This window comes from Staurois parvus, unplaced genomic scaffold, assembly GCF_062004578.1.
Source record: "Staurois parvus isolate SC_StPar_1 unplaced genomic scaffold, SC_StPar_1.0 ptg000283l, whole genome shotgun sequence".
NCBI lineage: Eukaryota > Metazoa > Chordata > Amphibia > Anura > Ranidae > Staurois > Staurois parvus.
This window is the reverse complement of record NW_028318079.1, coordinates 5,427,956-5,453,246: the sequence shown is the minus strand read 5'-3', so window position 1 is coordinate 5,453,246 and position 25,291 is coordinate 5,427,956. Positions and strand designations below refer to the sequence as shown.

At 42.0% G+C, this 25,291-nt stretch overlaps 1 protein-coding gene across 3 annotated transcripts in view; it reads right to left on the bottom strand.

Annotated features, from left to right (window-relative positions):
• Window positions 1-8,831, bottom strand: part of FAM3D (FAM3 metabolism regulating signaling molecule D) — a 133,785-nt gene extending 124,954 nt beyond the window's left edge. The window contains exons 1-2 of one of the 3 annotated variants that reach the window (XM_089682041.1): window positions 8,814-8,831; window positions 8,529-8,627 (exon numbers count right to left, since the gene is read on the bottom strand). The gene's annotated coding sequence lies outside the window, so the exon portion shown is untranslated. Of the gene's footprint in view, window positions 1-8,528; window positions 8,703-8,738; window positions 8,774-8,813 lie in introns of those variants that run through there. The other 2 variants (XM_089682040.1, XM_089682039.1) reach the window with 2 other exon arrangements.
• Between the last annotated feature and the right edge of the window lie 16,460 nt (window positions 8,832-25,291).

Below are 25,291 nucleotides of genomic sequence, written 5' to 3'. Positions count from 1 at the left end.
CCACCCCCCCATCTCCTCCTCCTTCACCTCTCAGCTGTGACCAGGCTTTCCTCATAGAGACACAACCTGTGCCTGCATAGGTTTCCTCCGGGTACTCCAGTTTCCTCCCACACTCTAAAGACATACTGGTAGGTTAATTGGCTCCTGTCTAAATTGCCCCTAATATGTGTATGTATGAATGTGAGTTAGGGACCTTAGATTGTACACCCCTTGAGAGTTAGGGTCTGATGTGAATGTACAATATATGTATGTATGTAAAGTGCTGCGTAAATTGATGGCGCTATATAAGTACCTGTAATTAATAAATAAATATAAACTGGAACATGCCTGCCTGCCATGTGCCTCTGTTTCCATGATTTCACACTGTCAGCAAGAAACAGAGGCACATAACAGTATGCTGAGGGATTTGCAACTCCAGGAGACTACTGGACATGAAAAGAATGAATAAATGTTCTTCAGCTTCTTCTCTACTTCACTCTGCAGAGAGAGAACTGATAAAGTTTGGCAGTGAGAGCTCAGCCTGGATAGGAGGGGGAAGGGAGGAGGAGGAGGGAGAAAGCAGCTGCATGTCTGTAAGCGAATCTCTGACTTAGAAGAACCTTGATGGGAGAGTAGAGGGAGAGAAGCTGCCTGTGAGTGAAGAAACTCAACAGCCTGGATGGGAGGGGTGAGGAGGGGGGAGTTTGATAAGAGCTGAAGCTCTGCTGATGTCTCGGGAGCGTGCAGACTGTCAGGAGCCGCTGTCAGTCATAACAGGGGGTGGATACCGAGTTTAATGTTGGGATGATGGTGCCTGAGAGACCTCAGCCCCTCCCACAGGTATTTTCTTTCAGAATTCAGAAGAAAGGGTGTACATTTCAGAGGGCAGAAAATCATTTTTCATAGCAGAGGCTCACCAGGATTCAGATTATGCAAAAAAAAAGATGTAACCCATACTTCTCTTACCTTGCGTTTTTGGATGGCATGGTGTACTGCAGATAATGATTTGCATTTGCAAGTCATTATTCTGAAATTGTTTGAAAATTTGTTTTAGGCGCAGCTGTTCGCAGATTAGTAAACCTCTGCCCATCTTTACTTCTGAGACACTCTACTTCTGAGATGCTCTTTTTATCCTCAGTCATGTTACTGATCTGCTTCCAATAAACTAGTTGCAATATGTTCTTCCAGCTCTCCCTTGTTTGTTGCCCTGTCCCAACTTTTTAGAGACATGTTGCTGCCATCAGTTTCAAAATTACCTTCTTTTCTTGTTAAAATTATACATTTTCTCATTTTAAACATTTGATATGTTTTCTATTGAGAACAAAATATGGGTTTATGAGATTTGCAAATCATTGTATTCTTTTTTTATGTAGTTTTCACACAGTGTCACAACATTTTTTAGAACTGGAGTTGTAGATGGTGGGTTGCTATGTGTTTTATTTTTGATGATTGGTTATAATTGAAATTTCAAGGATGCATCAGTACATTTTGTAAGGGGTAGTGTATATATTCCCATTGAAGAGCACACCGCACATATGACCATATATGGAATCCTTTTTCTTTAACCACTTGCCACCCAGGCCAATTCTGAAAATTTTTTCATACATATTAACCACTTTCCTACCGCCCTGCAGCAGATATACTGCTACAGGGGTACGCAAAATCATGTATATATGTGATATTGCATTTCCGGGTAGGGAGCTTGTGTGGCGCTATACATGGCGTCGGCTCTCAATTACCGGGTCCCGATCGGTGATTACTCGCTGGCACCCGGTGATCGTGGAGCATTACCGATGGAGGGAGAGAACTGTAAGTAAACAATACAGTTCTCTCCCCTATCAGCTCCTGCACACTGCTTTGTATGGCTCTGCATAGAAGAGCCATGCAAAGCAGTGTGCTTACAGTTAAAAGCACTAAAACAGCACACAGTTAACCCTTTGATGGCCCAGGATGTTAACCCCTTCCTGCCCAGTGTCATTAGTACAATGCCAGTGCTTTTTATTAGCACTGATCACTGTATTGGTGTCACTGCTTTTTAGTAGCACTGATCAACATATTGGTGTCACTGCAGGAGCGGACTGAGAACTCATGGGGCCCCTGGGCAATAGGGGATCATGGGGCCCCTGTGTCCTTGCCCAAACTCAAAAAAGCCTATGAAAAAGGTACCAGGGGCATCTCATGGGGCCCCCTACTGACCCCGGGCCCTCGGGCAGTGCTCGAGTTTCCAAATGGTCAGTCCGCCCCTGTGTCACTGGGTATGCCTGAAAAACAGCTAAAACTCCACTAAAAAACTACTGAAAAGCGCCTCAAAAATGCTTCTGAGAAGCGCTTTTGGTGCAGTTTTTAAGTCACGTGTCCTTTAAAAAACACTCAGAAAGCGTGGCAAAATCACGGTAAAAACGCCTATGCATTTTTGTTGTGTTTTTGCAACAGATCAGTGTGAAAGTAGCCTTTACTGCTGAATAAGCCTGACAAAGTTGTTTTGCTCTCTAATGCTCACTAAAAACATGTAGAATCACACAGGTACAATGTAATAAAATCCATTCTTCCTAATGAACTAATTTCCATCTCATCTGAATACATTTCCATTTAAGATGACTGTATGAGAACTATTGTGCTGCACATATCCTAGCAATGTGGGAGATTTGAACAATCCAACTCCAATTAGTGAGCAGTCATAGTGTTTAATATGCCTATCATTGTGTTCTCCACCCATATTTATTATATGGTTTTTGAATAGCTGCTGGCAAGTTGATTTAACTGCTGTCTTGTCATATCTTCCATGGAGATGGGTTGCAAGATCTCTGTGCTTAAAGCTGGACTCCAGGCAGAACTAAAAGACGCAAATCAATACAGCTCTGTAATCATTAACACATAATTAAAGTGTTACTAAACCCCGGACCCTGCAGTCACTATATCTGGTCTCCCACAGTACACACTACATGGAAATGCAATTATTTTAGTAAATATAAACTGCTAAATACCTTTTCTCATCAGCAGTTACAGCAGTCTTGTGACTTCAGCAGAGCACTGGTTAAAGCTTGTAGGAGGAGTTTTCTTTCTGCTCTAGGAGGATGTGAAACCCCTTACTCTCTGTCTGGATAGTGCTGATTGGCCCTGTGCTGATCACATGCACTCTCAAGACAAAAAAAAAACCTCTCTAGCAATACACACCAAACTGAGCATGTGACTACGGATTCAGTCTGTATCAGGTGATCATTTCAACAAGAGGAGCGGCAGAGAAGACAGGATCAAACAGCCAGTTTACACAATGAAAAGGATTAACCCCTTAGGTTCCACAGTGAGTATAACAAGCATGCTTTACTGCATATACAGACTGATTTTACTGTTGTGGGTTTGGTAACACTTTATATGAGTTTTTTTGTAATGCAATCAATGTACATATCAGAATTTGAAGCTACAGAACTCAGGCTGGTCAGGGACAAGAAGCACAAAGAGCCAGTCAGGTGCACTACAGTGTTCATTTTCTGACAAGGAGTATTCTGATAGGAGGAGAGAACAGCATGATAGAAAGATGAGATAATCACTGTGCTGCTTCTCCTTTCACTGTTCAGTCACAGGATGAGGGAGAGACAAGAGATGTACAGCAAGCAAAACTGAAACTGCAGCAGGCAAAAATTAGGTCTCTTGCAATACACTGTGTGGCAGAGCTATGTAAATCTCAGGACTGGATGGACAGAGATACAAATCTTTTGAAAGGTTAAATAGCACATATACATGTACTTAATCTGTGTATTTAGCTGTTTGCCTGGCGTTCAGCTTCATTCACTGGTCACACCACTATGATTTAAAATTGTGCTATTTGTTTGCAATTTCAGGTGCGATTTCTGAAGACTTTATTGCTATTTGTGAAGATTTTCAAAGATTTCTTGCAATTTGCAGTGCAATTTACATTATATTCGATGTATGTGAAGTCGGAACAAAACTGCAGAAAAAAGAATGCAAGAACTACTTTAGAAATCGCGGTGCAGCAAATCGCACGTGTTAAGACACTGACATTCACATTCAGTAGATGCAATTTCAGGTGCGATTTCAATTCGCAAATCGCATCTTAAATCGCACTGGTTTCACCGGGCACTTAATGTATTTGGTAAAGCCATTTTTTTATATTGTAGGAAAGTGTTAATACACCTGTCATTTTTTGCAATCTATGTCCCATTGGGTACATTTCTCTTCACTTTCTGTACCATGGGAACAATAGGAAGGGGGGAGGGGAATATTCTCCAAAGTTAGAGAAATTCTTTCAGCCAGTTGTCACCAAACAAGTGTTCCCTTTGGAAGTTTTCCTCTATTTCACTGGCCACAATGGTTACCAGGACAAACAGAGAGAGTGACTCATCCCAGTGGGGACACAGACAGCAATAAAAACAATACAGGGGAACTAACCCTTCCCTATGTTATCTAAAAGAGATACATTTAGAGATTAATTTATAAAAACAATTGCATAGCTATTTGTCCTGGGAAGCTGCTTGTACATAGTAGTACGAACTGGGACAAAAATTCAACTCAACTGATTCAACTTTTTCTGTGTGAAGAATAACATTCAACCTGGAGGGAAAATAATCTAATAATGTTAATTTTTGCTCCCATTCACATAGAGGGAGTTATTTACCAAACCTGGAGAATGCAAAATCTGGTGCAGCTCTGCATAGAAACCAATCAGCTTCCAGGTTTTATTGTCAAAGCTTAATTGAACAAGCTGAAGTTAGAAGCTGATTGGCTACCATACACAGCTGCACCGGATTCTGAGTGCTCCAGTTTTAGTAAATGTATTATTATTTATTTATTTCAGGTACTTATATAGCGACATCAATTTACACAGTGCTTTACATATATATTGCACATTCACATCAGTCCCTAACCCTCAAGGGGCGTACAATCTAAGGTCCCTAACTTAGGCCTCTTTCACCCAGGCGTTCCATATGTCCGTTTTGCATCTGTTTACGGATGAAAAACGGACACGTATGTATTTCTGTGTACGGATGATCATCTGCTTACATCCGTTAATGTCCGTATCCGTTAACATCTGTTGTTTTGAACAGAAAAAAAAAACCCGGAACGGACAAAAAACAAATGTAAACGGACAAAAATGGATGTAAACGGATGAAAACTGACAAAAACAGATTTAAACGGACAAAAAACAGATTTAAAAGGATGAAAACGGACAAAAAAGGATGTAAATGGATGTAAAACAGATGAAAAATGGATGAAAAAGCTGATGTAAACTGATCTGTTTTTGCTCGGAAAAAACATGACTGAACTGATGAAAAAATGGAATGTCCGTGTGAAAGGGGCCTTACATTCATATACAGTACTAGGGCCAATTTAGACAGGAGCCAATTAACCTACCAGCATGTCTTTGGAATGTGGGAAATCCACATAGGTGCAGGGAGAACATGCAAACTCCAAGCAGCTGGTGCCATCATTGGGATTGTGAACCAATGAATGTAGGACGGCCAGGTGAAAGTACTAACCATTGGGCCACTGCGTCTATCCTGGGGTGCATTTCAAAGGACAAATAGCTCTGCATTTTTTATATATATATAAAAGAACACTTAATGTCCTCAGTAGTCAAGTGCACACCAGATATTTTTGTTTTATTTTGGAAGAATTTTGTGGCGTTATTTTCATTATGTTGAGCAGATTCGTAATTTGTTTTGCATCTCCTGCACTAATTTTGTATATTCATTGATCCAAGTGGATTTGAAAAATGTTGCAGTTTTTCCAGAAGATTGCTCTATATTCGATATAATATTAAATCGAACAGATTTGAATCGGAAGGATTTGATATTTTCGGATGGTACTCCAACCCACCAAGAGAAATGGCATGAGCTGGTTGGACAATATCAACTGGCATCATGTGCATACAAATTAACGAATGGAATGAAATTTGGATCCATTCGTTATCCGAATCCGAATTATTGAACAAATTTGAAAATTAAAGTGGAGCTCTACCGAATAAGGGAAGTTCCGCTTTAATGCTTTGCCCTTCGCTCCCAATTAAGGATTGGCACCTTTGGGGAGCAGGTACTAGAATTTTGACAGGTACCCGCTCCCACTTCTGCTGCGATCACCTAGGCGATCGGAAGCGGAAGTTTTCCTCCCTGTAGTCTTCTTGGACATGTGACAGGTCCTAGAAGACTACGGGGTCATTCACAAAGCGCAGCTCTCCTCATGCATGTGCAGTGGGTACCCGGCTGTGAAGCCGCAAGCTATCACAGCCGGCTGCCCACACTGAAGATGCCGGTGCCAGGAAGAGAAGATGGCCAGTGAAACCACCCATGGTGAGGACTCAGCGGGATTTAGGGACAGGTAAGTGTTTGTATTTTAAAAGTCAGCAGCTACAGTTTTTTTTTTCCAGCTGGAACTCCACTTTAAGTCCTCATGCACACTTGACGTTTTTACAGCGGTTGTTTTTTGCTTTTGAGGTTTTTATCTACAGCCAGTAAACCCCCCAGCATGTTATCCTAGGTGTCCATGCACATAGACTGTAATCAACATTTTTTGGCTGGAAAAAACCCAGAACTAGCGGGTTTCTAGAGGAGTTTTTTTAGCTGGAAAAATGCTTGAACACTGTAAAACGCCGGTGTTTTTGGACTTTTTTTGACCCAAAAAAACTTTTCTTTGGGGAAAAAATGCTAGAAAATGCAAATGCGGGAAAACTCCGCTAAACGCAGCAAAACGCAGCTAAACACCAATGCAAAAACGCTAAAAAAAGCTGAAAAACTCATGTTTTTAATGTGACTTTACACGTTACCAGCGTTATGAACACGTCCCGTGTGCATGAGGACTAAATCAATTTCCCCATGGACCCGAATTACTAATTCATCGTGTGATGCCATCTAAAAGAAGTGACTGTATTCCTTATTTTTGTTATAATGTTTTTTCTTTTTTTTTCAAATTTGTTTACATTCGTTACTATGCCCATTTGGAGATTCCTATATGTCTGAATCTTCGAAAAATTAAATTTTTGTCCGGAAAAACAAATCATAACGAAACGAAACACACATCTATTTCTCAATTCAGCACCCCTGCTGCAGCCACTGTGCAGGGAAATCATTACTAGGTCAAGCAAGATTTGCAGAACTGGCTCCATGGGAAGAGCTCATTATTAGATTTTTGGGGAACTATAAGAAGCCTCCTCCCTACAACCAACATATCAGATTTGAGTGTAATAAACATATGGCATTCATTTGTAGTTTCAGAAAAGAAATTATATTAAAAAGCTGAATACAAAATGGAAGGGATGGTAGTAACAAAGGTCACCGTTGATTGCAACAAAAAAAGCCATAAATGTCTGTAGGCCAATAAAACTTTACTACGTGGTGATGAGAAACCAAAAGGGAGTTCAATATGTTCACTAATAAAATAATGTCTAGGTACAAATTCAACTCACTGGTAAGTCTGAGTCAGGGGTGGACTGACCATTTGGAAACTCGGGCACTGCCCGAGGGCCCGGGGTCAGTAGGGGGCCCCATGAGATGCCCCTGGTACCTTTTTCATAGGCTTTTTTGAGTTTGGGCAAGGACACAGGGGCCCCATGATCCCCTATTGCCCGGGGGCCCCATAAGTTGTCAGTCCGCCCCTGGTCTGAGTAACAGGCGCATGGAATACGCAGTCCACATAGTCTATAGGTTGAGTGTGGGGTGAGGAGCTGACAAAGGAACAAACGGTCTGGAGACACCCGGAGTGAAGCAAGCGACTCTGGAGTAGGTAGAAAGAGAAAAAACAGTGCCTCTGAGTGTTAAACGTACTTAATGGTGAACATGATTAAAACCATTCACATGTAGATTCACCCCCGGACCACATATATGCGGCCGTGCAGGCCGCGTTTTGCGCGGGCACGAGAGCCCATTCATTTGAATGCACTCCCGTGCCCGTGACACGCAGGGAAGAAGTCCCTGCACTTCTTTGGAAAACGCAGCCTGCACGGGAATCTCAGTTCTCAGTACGGTTGCGTTTTCCAGTGCGGGCGGCGTGCCAATAGAACTAATGGCACCCGCCCGCATGTCCTCATTTCTCTGTGCGGGTGGTGCGGCTGCACGGATTTTTGCGCGGATCTGCAGCAGCACCACCCGCACATATGCATTTGTTAACCCCTTATGAGCCTTATGTTTACCATCTACATGTGAGTGGTTTGAATCATGTTCACCACTAAGTACTTTTAACAGTCCCAGGGGCGGACTGACCATTTGGAAACTCGGGCACTGCCCGAGGGCCCGGAGTCAGTAGGGGGCCCCATGAGATGCCCCTGGTACCTTTTTCATAGGCTTTTTTGAGTTTGGGCAAGGACACAGGGGCCCCATGATCCCCTCTTGCCTGGGGGTTGTCAGTCTGCCCCTGGTCTACACTCAGAGGCGCTGTTTTTCTCTTTTTACAAATTCGACTCATTCATGACCAAGAACCCATTCAGACTTTACGCCTTTTATACAGATAAGAAAATAAACCGTAACAGTGTTCAGAATGTTTGGAAAACAGGGAAATTGAGGTTTTTTATGAGGATACTGTAAAGATAAGAAGTCCCTTACCGTGACAAGTAGGGTGATCCCTGCAGCTCTCAGGTGAATGGAGGAAGTCCAGACCATACGCAGCTACAACCGGTACTGCTGTCACTGTCAGCTGTCAGTCTATGAAGGAAGTGCAGAAAGCTCGGTAAAGGGAGGAGAACGAGTCAGTAAACTGGAAATGCGTGAAGTGTGTTACTATTCTTTTAGAACAGTTTATGCATTGCAACACACCTTACATTGTTCAACCTGCTACGCAGCTTCCACTCCCACTGAGACACCTGGCCTAACAAATAGGGTCATAATCACCTGTATAAGAAATAATCAGCCGCAGAGCAGGTTGTGACATATGGAGAGAAGGAAGGAGAGGCATAAAGATAGATATCTTTCATCCCCCTGGGAGGGGTTCATTTATACGCATACAGAACAGAGACAGGTCACAGAATTTCCTACTGAAGTCCCCAGCTCCTAAGACATTGATGCATCATATCCTGTGCTACATTCCAGCTGATATCCGGCACACAATGGGCTTCATTTGCAAAAGTATCTGAAAAAAAAATATCTATGTTGCCATAGTAGCCAAACACACTCAGACTTAAAGAGGGAACAAACATTGCACCTCCAACTTATTTCATTGATTTGAAAATAAAGCAGAAATTAATGCATCGAACGTACAGAAATTGGGCTTAGGTTATTCCACTGTTAGGGACGGCCTTGGTTCACACTCATGCGTTTTGCAGAAACACACTACAGTCCATTTAACATGGATCGGGTTCACATCTGTGCTTTTTGAGCCGCTGCATTTGTTGGGTCAGGGACTTTTTTTTCCCGCAGCAGATTGTATTTTGTGCGTAATATTCAATGGACCCGCACCAAAAATGCAAGTGTTACATTTTTGATGCATTTTGTGTTTTTTTTTGGCTAATAGGAAAGTATGACAGTTCATGTGATGCAACTTTACAGTCTCTGGCACTCAGGTAGCATCAAAGTAGACTCAAAGTAGTGCAGGAACATTTATGTGTCCAAAGTCACAGGTTTTTTTTGGCTAATAAGAAAGTATGACAGTTATGTTCATGTAATGTGACTTGGATGCGACTTTACAGTCTCTGGCACTCAGGTAGCATCAAAGTAGACTCAAAGTAGTGCAGGAACATTTATGTGTCCAAAGTCACGGGGTTTTCTTGGCTATTAAGAAAGTATGACAGTTATGTTCATGTGATGCAACTTGGATGCAACTTTACAGTCTTTGGCACTCAAGTAGCATCAAAGTAGACTCAAAGTAGTGCAGGAACATTTATGTGTCCAAAGTCACGGGGTTAAAGGATAAGCTCACCTTTTAACAAAAAATAATAAATGCATTTTTTTTGCAGGTAAAAAAATAAAGTGCAGTTATTATTTTTTGTTTACGTGAGTTTAGGAGATATTGGCATTTTTTTGCCAAAGCCCCTGAACTCAATTCAATAAAAGTCTATGTGTCCATGCATACATAGGCTTTTACCAGAGTTTAGGAGCAGCAGAGTTTAGGTTCCTCTTCTGAACGCAGAATAATCACGTTCAGGAGAGGAACGTTTTGGTCAAAAAACACTAAATGCTGCAAAAACACATGTAAACGTGGCTAAACGCTAGCCGTGTTAACGCTTGGGCGTTTATCAATGTCAATGGAAAATACTCTGGCCAATAAAATGAATAAATGTCCAAGCTTCCTTACCTTGCTGTATATGCTTCCATCTCCCTATTTTCCTCGTTAGTATAGTGGGAGAAAAAAGAAAGATATGGTGCCTTATCGTTTTATTAAAAGTAGATTTATTGCTCTCTAAATGCACTCACATGTGTGAAGTAAAAAAGCGCTTTGTACTATGTAAAATCCCTCTATGAGGATGTGACAGGCTTCCGCATGCACAGTCTATACTCTCCATAACTGAAGTTGGGTTGCCATGGTGATGTCACTGCCCCTCCCCAACGCGTTGCGCCACAGGGTCACGTGGCTTCCTCTGGGGAATGTAATAGCTATTACATATACAGCAACGTAAGAAAGCACAGATCATCAGCTCCTATTAGAAGTAATCCACCCAGAAAAACCCAGGGAAGTTCCAGGGAATCCCATTCACTCTTATCATACAAAAGCTGTGTTAGCCTAGTAATAGGCTAACAAGGAGGTGAGCGCATAAAAGTGACAACATCCAAGCAAGGATTTTACCACAGATATTTTTGGACACACATTTCATACTTTATTATTCACCTAATTTGGACATTATATTATTTCATTTATTGTTTGCCCATTTTTTTGCATTTAATTTTTTAAAATATTTTTTATTTTTTTGCTTTTTTGCTTTTTGTTTTTTATTTTTGAAATTATAATTTATTTATTTTTATCCCACTTATATTGTTTTTTCACATAATTTATTATGATATAGAAAATATTTATTTTCATGCACATATTGAAAATTATTTTTATTGAATTTAAATGTGTATTATCTCTGACCTATTGAGGCAGGGTTCAATATTATTATTATTACTATTCAGTATATACTTTAGTCATTACATTCATATAAGTATATAAATATCCTCTAAGGGCGCGGCACCACTTACCAATTTATATATCCATACACATACTTATGAGGATGCGAATAGGTGCCTGCGAACATTTTAGTAAATTACCCCAGTGGTTCACAAGTAACTGTATAAATATTTTTTATTCTTACTGGGTTACCTTAACTGATTAGTACAACGTCATACACACCATTTATAAAATATTGACATATGTAAATCTATAAAAATTATGACAAAATTTGATAAATCAGAAAAAATATGCAGGTGAACCAATAATAATAAAAATATAGCAAAAATGTATCTCATGTAAAAATTAGATAAATTCATGATTCTTCTTCACTAATACACTGGAACACGTAAAGGAACACTTTGAAAACACATCAGATCTCAATGGAGAAAAATCTCCTGCTGGATATCTATACTGATATGGACTGGGTAATGTGTTAGGAACGTAAGGATGCCCCATCGTTTGATGGAAATGAAAATCATCAAACTACAGAGGACTGAATTCAAAAACACCCTGAAAATCAAAATGAAAAAATTATGCTGCAGGCTAGTCCATTTTGCTGAAATTTCATTGCAGCAACTCAAAATGATACTCAGTAGTTTGTATGGCCCCCACGTGCTTGTATGCATGCCTGACAACATCGGGGCATGCTCTTAATGAGACTACAGATGGTGTCTGGGGTATTTCCTCCCAGATCTGGACCAAGGGCATCACTGAGCTCCTGGACAGTCTGAGATGCAACCTGGCGGCGTTGGATGGAACAAAACATGATATCCCAGAGGTGTTCTATTGGATTTAGGTCAGGTGTACGTGGGGGCCATTCAATGGTATCAACTCCTTCCTTCTTGTACAAAGGAGCAGATACCGGTCCTGCTGATGGGATAAGAACCTTCTACAGCCCTGTCCTGCTCTCCTAGAGTAACTGCCTGTCTCCTGGAATCTCCTCCATGCTCTTGAGACTGTGCTGGGAGACACAGCAAACCTTCTGGCAATGGCACATATTGATGTGCCATCCAGGAGGAATTGGACTGCCTGTGCAACCTCTGTAGGGTACAGGTATTGCCTCATGCTACCAGTAGGGACACTGAAACTAGCCAAATGCAAAACTAGTGAAAAACAGTCAGAAAAGATGAGTAGGGAAAAAAATGTCAGTGGCCTCCACCTGTAAAACCATTCCTGTTTTGGGGATTGTCTCATTGTTGCCCATCTATTGCACCTGTTGTTAAATTCACTAACAGCAAAGCAGCTGAAACTGATTAACAACCTCCTCTGCTGCTTAACTGAGCAGATCAATATCCCAGAAGTTTAATTGACTTGATTCTATAGGGTCCTTTCACACAGGACAGACCCGTTTAGCGGATTCGCTTGCTCATTGGAGGATCTCTCCGTTGATCCCCGCTGAGCAAGTGGATGACAGCTCTGTGTCTGCTCCCCTGCTACAGAGCAAACACTGACTGCCTGTCCATTTTCACCCACCCCAATCCGACTGATGGAAGGGGAATTGGATCCCCATCCGTCCCTTTTTGGCGGATCGGATCAGATGTTGGCAGGTGTAAACGGACACATGTCCGTTTACTCCCACCGCTCCATAGAGGAGAATGGAGGTTCCGATCGGGTCCAACCTGAGAAATGGGCAGGCAGCCCTGATCGGAACGTGCGTGTGAAAGAGCCCATACTCTGATTATAAAGCGTTCCTTTAATTTTTTTGAGTAGTGTATTATAACTAGTAAAAACGCATAGATTCGATCCACAAACATAATCCCTTTTTGAAACAGTTTTTAACTAGTTGCCGACCGCAGATAGCCGAATGACGGCTGCACTGCGGCCGGCCATTTCTGAGTGGACGTCATATGACGGCCTCCCAGAACGCGCTCTCCTGCGCGCCCCAGGGGGCGCGCACCCGGCGATCTCCGTGATCGATGTGTCCTACGGACACAGCTGATCACGTGATGTGGTAAAAGGCCAATCACAGCGGCCTTTTACCACTTGATCAGCGGTGTCCAATGACACGCTAATCAGAGGGAAATGCAAGTGCCGGTTCTCGGCTGCACTTTCCTCACGCTGTCAGATCGTAAGGAAAGTACTGCCGAGAACCGGCAGTTGTCAGAGCGGGGATCGGCACCGATCATCAGGGCACTGATGATCAGTGCCCTGATGATCGGTGCCCAGCAGTGCCACCCGCAAGTTCCGCCCACCTGTGCCCAGCAGTGCGCCCACTAGCTCCGCCCACCTGTGCCCAGCAGATCACCCACCTGTGCCCAGCAGTGCACCCACCTGTGCCCAGCAGTGCACCCACCTGTGCCACTCTGCAGTGTCACACATCTGTGCCCAGAAGTGCCACCTACCTGTGCCCACCCACCTGTGCCCACCCACCAGTGCTGCCCACCAGTGCCACCCACCAGTGCAGCCCAGCAGCACTGCCCACCAGTGCCACCAGTCAGTGCCCAGGGTTTGTGCCAGTCAGTGCCGCCAGTCAGTGCCCAGCAGTGATGCCAGTCAGTGCCGTCTATCAGTACCCATCATCAGTGTCACCTATCAGTGCTTCCTATCCGTGACACCTCATTAGTATTACCTATCAGTGCCCTTTAGTGCTGCCTATCAGTGCCCATCAGTGCCACCTACCAGTGCCCATCAGTGCTGCCTCATCAACGTACATCAGTGAAGGAGAAAAAATACCTGTTTGAAAAATTTTATAATAGAAACAAAGAAACTTTTTTTTTTTTCAAATTTTTTGCACTTTTTTTTTTATAGCGCAAAAAGTAAAGCGCCCAGTGGCGATTAAATACCACCAAAAGAAAGCTCTATTGGTGAGAAAAAAATGATCAAAATTTCATATGGGTACAATGATGCATGACCGCGCAATTGTCAATCAAAGTGCGGCAGCGCTGAAAGCTGAAAATTGGCCTGGTAAATAAGGGGGTATAAGTGCCCGGTAGGCAAGTGGTTAACAGTCTGACAATAAAAAGATTTATTAATCTCTGTTCTGCATGGTGGAGCTGAAACAAGTCACAGTGGCCAATAAAAATTCTTCTTTACAACTCTTTTAGACCTGATTCACACTGATGCGGTGTGGAAAATGCTGCGAATCCTGTGTGTTTCCCGCACCGCATTGCAGTCGTATGGCGTTCATGTAATCTGGTGCGGGTGTCAATGTTAAAAAATGATACCCCGAAGCAGATCGCAAACTGCAGTGCAATTGTCAGAAATCACATGGATGTTCTTGCGATTCAGGTGCAGGTAAAAAAAAGAGTCCTGCACCTTTTTGGTGCCAATGTGGTGCGATTTGAGACATACAAAATGTATGGCTCAAACCTCACCACACAGAAATCGCATGGATTCCTGTGAGAATTACATTCAGTGTCCTGCACCGCATTAGTGTGAACCCAGACTTAGACACCCATTGAGCAACAACTGTCTGTGGTTTGGCCGCAGCCCGAGTGTACCCGCTGCTTGTTTTGTACGGCTAACTCGTGGTTTCCCATAGACTTTCTATTAGGTTGCACGTTTTCATGTGTTTTCTGAAAAGATATCAAAGATATTTGGTGGGCTTTCAGAAAACGTGCCAAAAATGTGCAACCTAATAGAAAGTCTATGGGAAACCACAGGTTAGCCGCATGAAAACTGCAGGTACACCCACACTGCGGCCAAACCGCAGCAAAGCAGTGTGACACCCACCTTAGTGAATTAGCAATAGGAAAGTATACTAAATTCTATTTCACAAGTTGGGTTTGATTCCGCTGGGGTTCGATTGGGGTTGTCCAGGAATTGGGACAGAATACCCAGGGTCCTGTGGGCTCAGGCTATAGCCCAGTGCTGGAATGACAGGTATGTTGACCACTGCATACTATGTCATGCCTCACATACTCCAGACTCCTGCATGTTATATTTTATGCTGTGCATTATATAGTCTTTTCTCTTGCAGTCTGTATACTATGTTACATACTCCTGACCCCTGAAATCCATATACTTTATGATGCATTACATACTCCTGACCCCTGAAATCCATATACTTTATGATGCATTACATACCCCTGACCCCTGAAATCCATATACTTTATGATGCATTAAATACTCCTGACGCCTGAAATCCATATACTTTATGATGCATTACATACTCCTGACCCCTGAAATCCATATACTTTATGATGCATTACATACTCCTGACCCTTGAAATCCATATACTTTATGATGCATTACATACTCCTGACCCCTGAAATCCATATACTTTATGATGCATTACATACTCCTGACCACTGAAATCCATATACTTTATGATGCATTACATACTCCTGACCCCTGTAATCCATATACTTTATGATGCATTACATACTCCTGACCCCTGAAATCCATATACTTTATGATGCATTACATACTCCTGACCCCTGAAATCCATATACTTTATGATGCATAACATACTCCTGACCCCTGAAATCCATATACTTTATGAGGCATTACATACTCCTGACCCCTGAAATCCATATACTTTATAATGCATTACATACTCTTCACCCCTGAAATCCATATACTTTATGATGCATTACATACTCCTGACCCCTGAAATCCATATACTTAATGATGCAGTACATACTCCTGACCCCTGAAATCCATATACTTTATGATGCATTACATACTCCTGACCCCTGAAATCCATATACTTTATGATGCATTACATACTCCTGACCCCTGAAATCCATATACTTTATGATGCATTACATACTCCTGACCCCTGAAATCCATATACTTAATGATGCTTACATATTCCTGACCCCTGAAATCCATATACTTTATGATGCATTACATACTCCTGACCCCTGAAATCCATATACTTTATGATGCATTACATACTCCTGACCCTTGAAATCCATATACTTTATGATGCATTACATACTCTTGACCCCTGAAATCCATATACTTTATGATGCATTACATACTCCTGACCCCTGAAATCCATATACTTTATGATGCATTACATACTCCTGACCCCTGAAATCCATATACTTTATGATGCATTACATACTCCTGACCCCTGAAATCCATATACTTTATGATGCATAACATACTCCTGACCCCTGAAATCCATATACTTTATGATGCATAACATACTCCTGACCCCTGAAATCCATATACTTTATGAGGCATTACATACTCCTGACCCCTGAAATCCATATACTTTATGATGCATTACATACTCTTGACCCCTGAAATCCATATACTTTATGATGCATTACATACTCCTGACCCCTGAAATCCATATACTTTATAATGCATTACATACTCTTCACCCCTGAAATCCATATACTTTATGATGCATTACATACTCTTCACCCCTGAAATCCATATACTTTATGATGCATTACATACTCCTGATGCCTGAAATCCATATACTTAATGATGCTTACATATTCCTGACCCCTGAAATCCATATACTTTATGATGCATTACATACTCCTGACCCCTGAAATCCATATACTTTATGATGCATTACATACTCCTGACCCTTGAAATCCATATACTTTATGATGCATTACATACTCTTGACCCCTGAAATCCATATACTTTATGATGCATTACATACTCCTGACCCCTGAAATCCATATACTTTATGATGCATTACATACTCCTGACCCCTGAAATCCATATACTTTATGATGCATTACATACTCCTGACCCCTGAAATCCATATACTTTATGATGCATAACATACTCCTGACCCCTGAAATCCATATACTTTATGATGCATAACATACTCCTGACCCCTGAAATCCATATACTTTATGAGGCATTACATACTCCTGACCCCTGAAATCCATATACTTTATGATGCATTACATACTCTTGACCCCTGAAATCCATATACTTTATGATGCATTACATACTCCTGACCCCTGAAATCCATATACTTTATGATGCATTACATACTCCTGACCCCTGAAATCCATATACTTTATAATGCATTACATACTCTTCACCCCTGAAATCCATATACTTTATGATGCATTACATACTCCTGATGCCTGAAATCCATATACTTTATGATGCATTACATACTCCTGACCCCTGAAATCCATATACTTTATAATGCAGTACATACTCTTCACCCCTGAAATCCATATACTTCATGATGCATTACATACTGCTGACCCCTGTAATCCATATACTTTATGATGCATTACATACTCCTGACGCCTGAAATCCATATACTTTATGATGCATTACATACTCCTGACCACTGCACTCTTTATACCAGTGTTTCTTAACCAACATGCTGCTGAACCCAGAGGTGCCACATGGGTTCCGCCAGGGTGCCACGAGCAGGAGACCCAGTTTGCCCTCACTGAGGGATGGATAAGGGGACCCTGTGATCAAGGGGGCTCTGTGGTGATGGGGGACTCTGATGTGATGGGAGGACTCTCATGTATAGGAGGGCCTCAATTGTGAAGGGGACTCTGTGTTGCTATGGGACCTCTGATGTATAGGAGGGAGTTTAATGTGAATGAGGGGGCCTCTGACTTTGTGATGGGGGAACTCTAATGTGATGGGGGACTTTGTGGTGATGGAGGGGCCTCTGATGTATAGGGGGGAGTTTAATGTGAATGAGGGGCCTCTGACTTTGTGATGGGGGAACATTAATGTGATGGGGGGGACATTGTGGTGATGGAGGGGCCTCTGATGTATAGGAGGGGCTTTGATGTGATGGGGAGACTCTGATATAATGGGAGACACTATCATGGGTATGTGATTTGGTTCTCTCATGTATAGGAGGCATTCTGATGTGATAGGAAAGCCTCTGACTCTGTGATGGGGAGAGCCTGTGGTGTGGGGGAGCCTCTGATGTGATGCAACTTTGATGTGATGGGAGGACTTTCACATGTAGGGGGGCCTCAGACCTGATGGGGCCTCTGATGGACCTAATTTCATCAAGGAGGTTGTGTACTTGATCCTAAGATTCAGGTTTCCCATTAAGTGTTACTATTCCCAGGACCCTGCATTCACTATATCCAGTCTCCCTGGACTCCGCATTCACTATATCTGGTCTCCCACAGTACACACAACATGGAAGTGCAATTTTTTTAGTAAACATAAACTGCTAAATACCTTTTCTCATCAGCAGTTAGAGCAGTCTAGTGACTTCTATCAGTGTCCAGCTGAGCACTGGTTACAGCTTGTAGAAGGAGTTTTCTTTCTGCTCTAGGAGGATGCAGGACCCTTGACCTCTGTCTGGATAGTGCTGATTGGCTCTGTGCTGATCACATGTAATCTCCCAAGAAAAAAAAAACACCTTTCTAGCAATACATACTAAACTGAGCATGTGCATGCGGTTATGGGTTCAGTCTGTCTTATCAGGAGATAAGACGTGGACATTTGAACAAGAGGAGGGGCAGAGAAGACAGGATCAAACAGCATTTTTACACAATACAGAGGACTACCCCCTTAGGTTCCACAGTGAGTATAACAAGCATGCTTTACTGCATATACAGACTGATTTTACTGTTGTGGGTTTAGTAACACTTTATATGAGTTTTTGTTTTAATGCAATCAAGGTACATATCAGAATTTGAAGCTACAGAACTCAGGCTGGTCAGGGACAAGAAGCACAAAGAGCCAGTCAGGTGCACTATAGTGTTCATTTTCTGACAAGGAGTATTCTGATAGGAGGAGAGAACAGCATGATAGAAAGATGGGATAATCACTGTGCTGCTTCTCCTTTCACTGTTCAGTCACAGGATGAGGGAGAGACAAGAGATGTACAGCAAGCAAAACTGAAACTGCAGCAGACAAAAATTAGGTCTCTTGCAATACACTGTGTGGCAGAGCTATGTAAATCTCAGGACTGGATGGACAGATTTCAAATCTTTTGAAAGATAAAATAGCACATATACATGTACTTAATCTGTGTATTTAGCTGTGTATAAGTAACATTAACATTTTTTACATCTAGACTGGGATGCCTCAACATTTTGAATAGTTTTAAAGGGTGCTATGAAGATGAGAACATCTGCTGCGATGTATAAAACATACTCCTGACTGCTTCTTCCTATATGCTATGTTGTCATTACATTGTTTTGTTACCTGCACTCCATACGCACTCCTGCACACACATAGTCCAATCCCCTGCACTCTACAAAGATATGTGGTTCTTTATGTAGTCCTGACCACTGCACTCTATACACTGAGGCTGATATACTAAAAGATTTGAGAAAGTTCACACAATAAAATGTGTAAAGACTCACTTCAATTATCCAGACATGTGAAAAGAAAACGACTTATTTCATCTGCACATGATAAGATAATTGATGTGAATCGTCACGCCTTTAATTGTGTGAACAGTAGATAAGTGGTTAGCACTTCTACCTAACAGCAGTAGGGTCGCTGGTTGACATGGCACTACCTGCCTGGAGTTTGCATGTTCTCCCTGTGCCTGCATGGGTTTCCTCCCACACTCCAACGCTGGTAGTTAGTTAATTAGTTCTAGTATGTGTGTGAATGTGTTAGAGACCTTTGATTGTAAGCTCCCTGAGGGTGGGCACTGATGTGAATGTACAATATATATGTAAATTGTTGATGTTATGTAAATAATAAAACATTCTCAAATCCTTGATTAAATCAGCCTCGCTATGTTGTATGTTACATACAGTACTTCTGACCACAGTATTCTAACTGTAGCAACATTACATAGTCCTTAACAACACATTTATTGTCTCGCTAGATGATAAGTAGTTTCTAACTATTTAAATGAAGTTCTTCTTCAAAGTTGACTTAGGGATCTTTTACATGGGTGGCAATGCTTACTGCCCTCTGAAAAGAGATCCGCAGTGGATCGCTTAACAGAGGGCAGTGTAGTAGCGGCTGGAAGTCTTTCAGGGGAATTTCCCATTCTTCTGATTGTTTGCCTAATTTTGTTTTAATTTCAAGAGGGATTTTTGTATTAAAAGTGTTTGTCTTGTGGTTGAGGCATGCTCTCATTGACCTTACTGGGCAGGTTTGACAGGCGGTGGCACCTATCAAACTAGGAAGGACAAGTTAAAATTGTAAAGCATTGCAGCCACCGCATGAGTACAGCTCTGTCCGGCTGTAATGTCAGAATTGAGGTGGGTGGATGAGAGGACCAACTATGGAAACAAAAAAAAAGGACACAGGGATTCCATAGGAGAGACCCTGGAGGGATGAAGCATACTTTTGCGATGCAGTGAGGTGCAATAATGCATGTTATCTGCGTTAGCAGTTAAAAGGGCAGCACAGTGGCTAAATGGGTAGCACTTCCGCCTGGCAGGACTAGGGTCGTTGGTTCAAATCCCAGCCATGGCACCACCTGCCTGGAGTTTGCATGTTCTCCCTGTTCCTGTGTGGGTTTCCTCCCACACTCCAAAGACATGCTGGCAGGTTAATTGGCTCCTGTCTAAATTGTCCCTAGTGTATGTATGTATGAATGTAAGTTAGGGACCTTAGATTGGACACCCCTTGAGGGTTAGGGACTGATGTGAATGTACAATATATATGTAAAGTGATGTGTAAATTGACAGCAATATATAAGTACCTGAAATAAATAATAAGTGATGTCCATATTGAATGGCACTCCAGTAAGGCAACACCATTTCAAAGCACATGCATTGCATCAAACTGCTGTGCATAGCAACACACCGCAGTGCATGCTGGTGCTCTGTTTAGGAAAAAAATGCTGCATGTCTGTTTTGTTGTCCATGCATGTGCTTTGCCAGCTTATTCAAAACGAAAGGCGTGTTTTAAAGAATATGTACACCCAACATTTCATATTCCTGATATGTGCCTACTGTACCATGCGCATGTATGAAAAAGTATCCTGTTCGCTTTGTATTGCTTGCTTTGTGTGAAATTCCTGGTGCTCCTACCAGTCCCTCTGCTTTCCTATTAAAAACTGACTACACCAGGAAGAACAGCACAGCATGGTCAGTTTTAGCAGTGCAGGGAACTCAGTTTGCTCTTCTCCAATGATCAGACTTGTCCTGACACGCCCCTCCCCCCCCCCTACACACACACACACCCCATTCATTGGGAAGACTAGTGTTCTGCTGTTTCTCCTCTCCCAGCTCTCAGCAGCTGAGAACAGAGGGTATGTGACCACTTTTAAAAAAGAAAAACAAATTATATTGATCATGATTTTTATATCTATACTCAAATGTTTTGCCTTTCATTTCTAAATTAGCCACTTCCTGACCACCCTATAGCTATATACAGGGCGGCACGTGTGCACAAAATCACGCCCTAGCCACCCTGTCATTCTCAGCCTCAGCTGTCAATCACCGGGTCTTGTGTTTGTAAACAAAACACTTTTCCTCCCTGTCAGCTCCTGCACACTGCTTTGCACACAGCACAGCCATGCAAAGCAGAGTGCTTAAAGTGAAGCACAGGGACACAGCCCATGTAGTAAAACACTCCCAGCACACAGTTAACCCTTTGATCGCCCCTCATGTTGACCCCTTCCTGCCCACTGTTATTAGTACAGTGTCAGTGCTTTTTTTTTAGCACTGATCGCTGTATTGGTCTCACTGGGAATGTCAGTGACACCAAGTCAGTTCCTCTCAGAGTCAGAATGCCGCCACAGTCCTGCAGTCCCGCTATAAGTCACTGATCACCACCATTACTAGTAAAAATTAAAAAAAAAATTGCAGTATCTATACCACCATTTGTAAACACTATAACTTTCCAGTATCATTATCATTAGCATAACAAAGAAGATTACACCCTTGCTTCTAATTAAAGGAGTATGATGCAACATTCACTTTGATGACATCTATTTTGAAAAGCTGGTGATTAGTATTTAATATATACACGATATATTACTATATACTGATGTCCTAGGTTTGTGTTTTTTAAAAACATGGGGCACAATTCACTATAGCTTATCGCATAAGTTAACCACTTCAAGTCCGGACACTTTTACCCCCTTCCTGTCCAGGCCAATTTTCGGCTTTCAGTGCTATCACACCTTGACAATTGCACGGTCATGCAACGCTCTACCTATATGAATTTTTTAGCATTTTTTTGAGACAGATAAAACTTCATTTTGGTGGTATTTATTCACCACTGGGATTTTATTTTTTTTTTTGCTATATAAATGAAAAAGTCCAAAAATGTAGAAAAAACGTGTTTTTCTGATAACATTTTGCAAATAAATAATCTTTCTTCATAAATTATTTATTTGGTTATCATTTTAGTAAAAACAAAATAGCCCAAATTGGTTTATAACCAAAAATTATAATTTTTCCAAATTTGTTTTACTTTTTTTTATATTATTAGTTATGTTTTGAGGGGTTTTTTTACATACTGTCACCCTAGCAGTACAGTGTCACCATAGTGACACTGTACTACTTCTGGGGGGTGATGAAGATTTTCTTTTTTTTTTACACTGATTGCTGTTACACCCATAAAGGCTGTAAAAGCAATAATTTCTCCTTCTCTCTGGCTGCATTCTAGCAGCCATTGAGAAATACTGAGAGCTGTGATTGGTCACAGCTTGTCACATGGTACAAGACTGTTGTGAATAGCCTTGTACCATGTGACCTCTGTGATCATTCACAGATTTCACAAGTAGTAAGCAATGATGTCAGAAGTGACACATTGCTTACTAGTATTCATGTGATCACTGATTGGCCAATCAGTGATCACATGATCAGGACCTCACACAGAGGTTCCGTACAGTAATTGGTGTCCCCGAGAGAGCGCACAGCTTGAAAATGCGGGTGTTGTTTATGAACGGCAACCTGCTCCTGCTCCTGGTTAAGTCAGTCCCGTGACCACATATTGCATGCGATACTGAAAATGTCAATTCACTATCCCTAGTATGTGGTATTTACCGAAAATAGCAAAAACACTCTTTAAATACCGCATAAAAAGAGCTTAAAGTCAATTCACAAAAGGAAATAAATTATGACGTGCACACGGTAATTAAGTAGTGGTCCAGGCATGCGGTATGTACTGGTATCTGTCAGTACTGTCATGGGTTGTTAAGGAACGGGTGGCCACGGAGTCCTTAACAACCTTTGAGTGATCAGTTGTCAGCTGGGTTCCCCACTGACAGCTGAATGTAAAGAAAAAAAATGACGGGAATTAAAAAATAATTAAAAAATGGCATGGGGTCCCTCCATCCATACCAAGCCCTTCGGGTCTGGTATGGGTTCTAAGGGGAACCCCCATGCCAAAATTAAAAACAAAAAGGGGTGGTGTCCCCCCCAAATCCATACCAGACCCTTATCTAAGCATGCAGCCCGTCAGGCCAGGAAAGGGGGGGGCAAACAAGTGACCCCCTTACTGAACCATACCAGGCCCATGTTCATTGGGACAAGGGCCTCTTCCTCACAACCGTGGCCAGGGTTTTGGGGGTCTGCCCCCCCCCAATATGAATGAGTATGGGGTACATGGTACCACTACCCATTCACAAAAAACAAAAACTGTAGTTTGAAAAAAGACAGGAAGACAGGAGACATTCTTTGACAAGTCCTTTATTAAAAGAAGGAAAATAAAAGAATGTCCCCTGGAATAGATCCAACATCAATCATGATGCCCGCCGCCGGAACTACCCAAAAAAAAAGAAATAAAAAAAAGCTCTGCTTTCGACACTGGCTCCCGCCATCTGACTGCTCCGCTGGTTGGACAGTTCTTAAATATGTAGGGGGAGGGGCCATCCAGTAACATCATGTATGTGACCCTGTGACATCATTGATCCATCATGCCTCGGTTGATGATGTCACAAGAGGCGGGGTCACATGCATTATGACACCTAGTGGCCCCCGCCCCTTACATATTTAAGAACTGTCAAGCCAGCAGAGCAGTCAGACGGCGGAAGTCAGCCTCAAGAGTGGAGGCTTTCTTTTTCCTTTTTTCTGGTAGCAGCGATGGCGGGCATCGTGACTGACCTTGGATCTACTTTAGGGGACATTCTTTTATTCTCCTTCTTTTAATAAAGGACTTGTCAAATATTGTCTCCTGTCTGTTTTCACACTAGTTTTTTTGCGGTATCCTACCACATACTTGGATGCGGTAAGATACCGCTTAGTGAACTGTACCCATAGTTTTTAATCTGGTTATAAAAAATCAGTTTGTTTTATATACTGCAAAAGATAGGTGACATTTCCTAGGCAGTCTGTGTATAGGTAAGCTTATATAGGTAATAGTCGTGTAATTAATAGGTATGATTACAGGTGTCAGAGTCATTATCATTATTAAAACATTCCCATACATAGGACACAGGCTTGACATTTACAGGATGTGCCTATCCAGAAATACTTGGCTGAGTTCCCTGCCTTACATTACCTTGAACCTGACTCATAGCACAATAAACCTGATCTGCCTGATCTGCCTTTCAGTTGGATTGTTTTAATAACAGACCAGGCAGATGACAGATGTCTTAGCCTTGGTTCACCATTCCATCTTGTTGACATACCAGGAGGGCGCATTGCACCTACAATTATTGAAAAAACAACATATGGGCGGCAATGACAGCTGCAAAGTTTCAGAAAACACTGCAAACAACATCACCATAAAACTTAAAGACAAGCTTTAGCCTTTCCTTCAGTCTTACCCAGTTGTACAGACTCTCCTGGACTGAAATTGGTTACTCTGGTTTTACCGCACACTGTGAGGTTTGTGAAGCGATAGCAAGTAAAATAGAGCCCCCTCATTTGCTGGATGGAGGATGCCCAGCATTATCTAGCTCAGTGCCTCTTAACCTTTTTTCAGTTAAGGCAGCCTTAAAAATTCTATACAATCTCAATCTCTTAAAATTCTGTACAATCTTGAGGCACCCTTTACAATTCTGTACAATCTCAAGGCACCCTTTAAAATTCTGTACAATCTCGAGGCACCCTTTACAATTCTGTACAACCTTGAGGCACCCTTTACAATCCTGTACAATCTCGAGGCACCCTTTAAAATCCTGTACAATCTCGAGGCTCCCTTTACAATTCTGTACAATCTCCAGGCACCCTTTACAATTCTGTACAATCTCCAGGCACCCTTTACAATTCTGTACAATTTCCAGGCACCCTTTACAATTCTGTACAATCTCGAGGCACTCTTTAAAATTCTGTACAATCTCCAGGCACCCTTTACAATTCTGTACAATCTCCAGGCACCCTTTAAAATTCTGTACAATCTCGAGGCTCCCTTTACAATTCTGTACAATCTCCAGGCACCCTTTACAAATCTGTACAATCTCCAGGCACCCTTTAAAATTCTGTACAATCTCGAGGCACCC